The following is a 5,397-nucleotide window of genomic DNA, read 5'->3' as shown; positions in this document are numbered from 1 at the left end:
CTCCACGTTAAAAAACGACCCTGGTGTCTAACTCTGTCCCGTGGGGAGGCATAGTAAATAGGTACAATTGTTCGCCATTAGTGGATGTTGACGTCACGTCACGTGACATGACTAAGCGTTTTTTTTTTTTAGTATGAATAACATTTTTTGTTTTAATTATAAAGTCTACACTTAATTTTATAGAAAATGATGTATATATAATAGAAAAAAAAAATTACTGGTTTTGTTGGATTCAAGTGGATCCCCCCCCCTCCAGTTTAAGAGATAGCAGGTCACGTGGTAATATACAAAATGGCTAGCGTAAATATAAAGATCGGTTTTTTTATCGACGAATATTTTGAAAGCTGAATTTTTTTTTATTCCTGTACATTTTTTCCTGATAATTTTCGTTAAAACTCTTGTATAAATACTATTTTTAACCAGTTAAATACGTTGGAGACATTGTCATGGAGTTTAACAATCTCTAGAACAAAGCAGAAGAGAAATTACAAAAGTATCGGTAAAACAAAGTGTTTGTTTACATTTGTTCGCCATTACTGGATGTTGACGTCACGTCACGTGACATGACTAAGCGTTTTTGGATTATGTAATATTAACATTAAAATGACAGGTTTTTTTGGGGGCCCCCCCTAGGAGAGAAATGATCAGTTCACCCCCTTTTAATGGTCCGTTTGGTGTGGAATTTCGATATTTGTCATGCGGGTGATCAAGGTTCAATATGATACATAATTTGTCAACTTTGGTTGTGTCTGTCAAAAGTTTGAGCTGACGTCACGTCACGTGACACGTATTGAATAACGTTAAAATGACAGGTTTTTTGGGGGGCCCCCCTAGGAGAAAAACGATCAGTTGACCCCTTTCTACTGGTCCGTTTGACGTGAAATTTCGATATTTGTCATCCGGGTGATCAAGGTGCAATATGATACCAAATTTGTCAACTCTGGTTCCGTCTTTCAAAAGTTTTAGCGTTACAAACAAACATACATACATACATACATACATACATACATACACACCGATTTTTGCCTTTTATATATATAGACTAGCAGGGCTACCCGGCGTTGCTCGGGACCGTATAAACAATGAAAAAACAAAAGCAGATATTGAACATATGTTTGATTCTTAGGGGAGAGGAATCTTTCATCTCTATGTATTATTTGTTTTATCTACCCTAGGACTGATATTGTTCATGTTTTATCCCTAGCATAGGTAATTTACAGCATGTATATGAAATTGTTTTACCTTAGGGAGAAGAGAACAGGTAATATACAACATAATGTGTCTATATTACATCCCTGGCAACGCCTAGAAACCAGCTAGAACATGTATTTCAGTCAATCTTTATTATATCCTGGGCTATGCCGGGAAACCAGCTAATCTCTATTTAGTGACTTGACGACCAAAATACCTCCCTAAGTGTGTCCTTTCTTTTGAACTTATTAGATATAGGTATCTAGAAATGTGTATGAAATTTTGTTGAATGCATTGTTCACTATGATTTTCTTATTGTTCTACACAATATCAACTGTAGCGAAATAACACAGTAAACTTAGTGTAGTGTTAGAATAAAGAGCAAAGGAAAAAATTAGAATCATATTTTGTAATTGCAAATCTAAATTTGCTAGCATGTACCAGTATTTGCCAGGTTGTGGAAATTTGGAACTTATAACATATGTAGTGGCCTTTTCCTAGATACCTATTGCTAAAAATTATACTTTCATTTTGTTAGAAAAATCTCTCTTCAGATGCCCTGCATCATTCAAAATAAAAACAAATATTTTTATAATTGTTTCAGTATATTGCTACACAATGTGAAAGTTTTTAACGTTTGTAAAAAAAAAATCATGAATGTGCTTATATTGCAAAAAAGAAAATATCAGTGCACAGTATTGAAAGTGTTTGAGATTCAAAAGTCTGTAACATTTCTACTAACTTCATAAGATGTCATGTGAGAAACTGAATTGAATATCAAGACATTATCTGAAGCGTTTTTATTTTGGTGTAACATATGTGTTTACAGTGAACCTTAACTTTTAATAAACAGATTGGTATGCAATGACATAGGCTAAGAATCTTTAAAATATATATAAATTGGAAAAATGTGTGAACAAATGAAAAAAAAAATGATCCGCTCCACTTGATGACATCAAGCACAGTAATATTTTAGTGAAGAAAATATGAAATTGATGTTCAGTGATTAGTTTGGATGAATGAGAAAATGTAATTGTTTGATGCATAAAAATAACTCAGTTGCTGTATTTGATATTAAGCAGCAAAATATAGTGATTTGAATATTTGGGAAAACATCAAACCAGATTATGTAAAAAGAAAAAAAAAAAAGATGAAATTAGAAAATATATATTTTATGTTTATGAGTTCTGCCAATCAAAATTTTGTGGCAGAAATTGGGTGATTACCATGCAATTTTATTTTGGTAAAATTCTTAAATTATTAGAATGTTTATTATAATTTCTAATTAGTGACTTGTTATAATCAAAATCCGCCCTAAAGAGTGTCCTTTCTTTTATTAGGTATCAGAGTAGGTATCAAGATTTCTACTTCTATACAAATGTGATATTTCAGATCTGTACATAAAAAATTTGTTGAATATATAGGTTGAGAATTGTTCTGTGTCGCTCTCTCTCACACACACACGCATTCTCACTTTTATAGATATAATAGATAGATTACTCTAGATATATTTCCATATGTCTGAATACCCTATATACAAATTTTCAAATCTGTAGATAAAAAAATTTGTTGAGTATATAGGTTGAAAATTGTTCTCTCTCTCTCTCTCTCACACACACATTCTCAATTTTAGAGATATAATAGATAGATTATGCTAGATATATTTCCATATGTCTGAATACCCTATATACAAATTTTCTAATCTGTAGATCAAATATTTGTTGAATATATAGGTTGAAAATTGTTCTTACTCTCTCTCTCTCTCTCTCTGGCTACCTCACACACACATTCTAACTTTTATAGATATAATAGATAGATTATGCTAGATATATTTCCATATGTGTGAATACCCTATATACAAATTTTCTAATTTGTAGATAAAAAATTTGTAGAGTGCATAGGTTGAGAATTGTTCTCTCTATCTCTCACACACACACATTCTAACTTTTAAAGATATAATAGATTATGCTAGATATATTTCGATATTTCTGAATACCCTATATATAAAAATTTGTTGAATGTATAGGTTGAGAACTGTTCTCTCTCTCTCTCTCTCTCTCGCTCACACACACACACATTCTCACTTTTATAGATATAATAGAAAGATTATCCTAGATATATTTCTATTTGTATGAATACTCTATATACAAATTTTAAAATCTGTAGATAAAGAATTTGTTGAGTATATGGGTTGAGAATTGTTCTCTCTCTCTCTCTCTCTCTCTCTCTCTCACACACACACACATTCTCACTTTTATAGATATAATAGATTATGCTAGATATATTTCCATATGTCTGAATACCCTATATACAAATTTTCAAATCTGTAGATAAAAAATTTGTTGAGTATATAGGTTGAGAATTGTTCTCTCTCTCTCTATCACACACATTCTCACTTTTATAGATATAATAGACAGATTATGCCAGATATATTGAAATATGTCTGAATGCCCAATATACAAATTTTGAAATCTGTAGATAAAAAATTTGTTGTATACATAGGTTGACAATTGTCCTCTCTCTCACACACACACACATTCTCACTTTTATACATATAATAGATAGATTATGCTAGATATATTTCTATATGTCTGAACACCCTATATACAAATGTTCAAATCTGTGGATAAAAAATTTGTTGAATGTATAGGTTGAGAATTTTTATCTCTCTCTTTTTCTCTCTCTCTCTCTCTCGCTATCTCACACACACGCATTCTCACTTTTATAGATAAAATAGATAGATTATGCTAGATATATTTCCATATGTCTGAATACCCTATATACAAAGTTTCAAATCTGTAGATAAAAAATTTGTTGAATATATAGGTTTAGAATTGTTCTCTCTCTCTCTCTCACACACACATTCTAACTTTTGTAGTTATAATAGATAGATTATGCTAGATATATTTCCATATGTCTGAATACCCTTTATACAAATTTTCTAAACTGTAGGTAAAAAATTTGTTGAGTATGTAGGTTAAGAATTGTTCTCTCTCTCTCTCACACACACACACACACACAAGTTCTCACTTTTATAGATATAATAGATAGATTATGCTAGATATATTTCTATATGTCTGCCTACCCTATATACAAATTTCCAAATCTGTGCCCAAAAATGTGTGGAATATATAGGTTGAGAATTGTTCTCTCTCTCTCTCTCTCTCACACATATTCTCACTTTTATAGGTTATATAGGTTGAGAATTTTTTGCTCTTTCCATCACTCACATTCACACTTTTATAGATATAATACATAGATTATGCCAGATATATTTACATATGTCTGAATACCCAATATACACATTTTTAAATCTGTAGATAAAAAATTAGTTGAATATATAGGTTGAGAATTGTTCTCTCTCTCTCTCTTTCTCTCTCTCTCACACACACATTCTCACTTTTATAGATATAATAGATAGATTATGCTAGATATATTTCCATACGTCTGAATACCCTATATCCAAATTTTCTAATTTGTAGATAAAAAATTTGTAGAGTGCATAGGTTGAGAATTGTTCTCTCTATCTCTCACACACACACATTCTAACTTTTAAAGATATAATAGATTATGCTAGATATATTTCGATATTTCTGAATACCCTATATATAAAAATTTGTTGAATGTATAGGTTGAGAACTGTTCTCTCTCTCTCTCTCTCTCTCTCTCTCTCTCTCTCTCGCTCACACACACACACATTCTCACTTTTATAGATATAATAGAAAGATTATCCTAGATATATTTCTATTTGTATGAATACTCTATATACAAATTTTAAAATCTGTAGATAAAGAATTTGTTGAGTATATGGGTTGAGAATTGTTCTCTCTCTCTCTCTCTCTCTCTCTCACACACACACACACATTCTCACTTTTATAGATATAATAGATTATGCTAGATATATTTCCATATGTCTGAATACCCTATATACAAATTTTCAAATCTGTAGATAAAAAATTTGTTGAGTATATAGGTTGAGAATTGTTCTCTCTCTCTCTATCACACACATTCTCACTTTTATAGATATAATAGACAGATTATGCCAGATATATTGAAATGTGTCTGAATGCCCAATATACAAATTTTGAAATCTGTAGATAAAAAATTTGTTGTATACATAGGTTGACAATTGTCCTCTCTCTCACACACACACACATTCTCACTTTTATACATATAATAGATAGATTATGCTAGATATATTTCTAT

The sequence above is a fragment of the Euprymna scolopes genome, chromosome 14 (genome assembly GCF_053919585.1).
Source record: "Euprymna scolopes isolate OS-2025 chromosome 14, ASM5391958v1, whole genome shotgun sequence".
Lineage (NCBI taxonomy): Eukaryota > Metazoa > Mollusca > Cephalopoda > Sepiida > Sepiolidae > Euprymna > Euprymna scolopes.
Note: the sequence above shows the minus strand (reverse complement) of the source record.